We start from the raw sequence: 231 nt of genomic DNA on the forward strand, positions 1-231 counted from the left end.
AGAGAGAGAGAGAGAGAATTAAAACCATCTGGTTTCCATAACAGTTTGACTCGCTGGGAGAAATGAGCATGAAATGTAAAATAACTTGAGAATCACCATGTAATGTAATTAGAGTGTGAAACGTGTTGTCATACACCGTCTGGTATGGTCCTGGTAAGAGAACTATTTGTCCATAAGTCCATAACAATCCTTCAAATAACTATATATAGTATATATAATAACTATATATAA

General features: G+C 33.3%; 1 protein-coding gene across 1 annotated transcript in view; it reads right to left on the bottom strand.

The window, feature by feature from the left end:
• Positions 1–231, bottom strand: part of prkcea (protein kinase C, epsilon a) — a gene marked incomplete in the record, with an annotated part of 37,837 nt that overhangs the window by 4,312 nt on the left and 33,294 nt on the right.

This window comes from Morone saxatilis, unplaced genomic scaffold (genome assembly GCF_004916995.1).
Source record: "Morone saxatilis isolate NCDOM2014 unplaced genomic scaffold, NCSU_SB_2.0 Contig1, whole genome shotgun sequence".
Taxonomy (NCBI): domain Eukaryota; kingdom Metazoa; phylum Chordata; class Actinopteri; family Moronidae; genus Morone; species Morone saxatilis.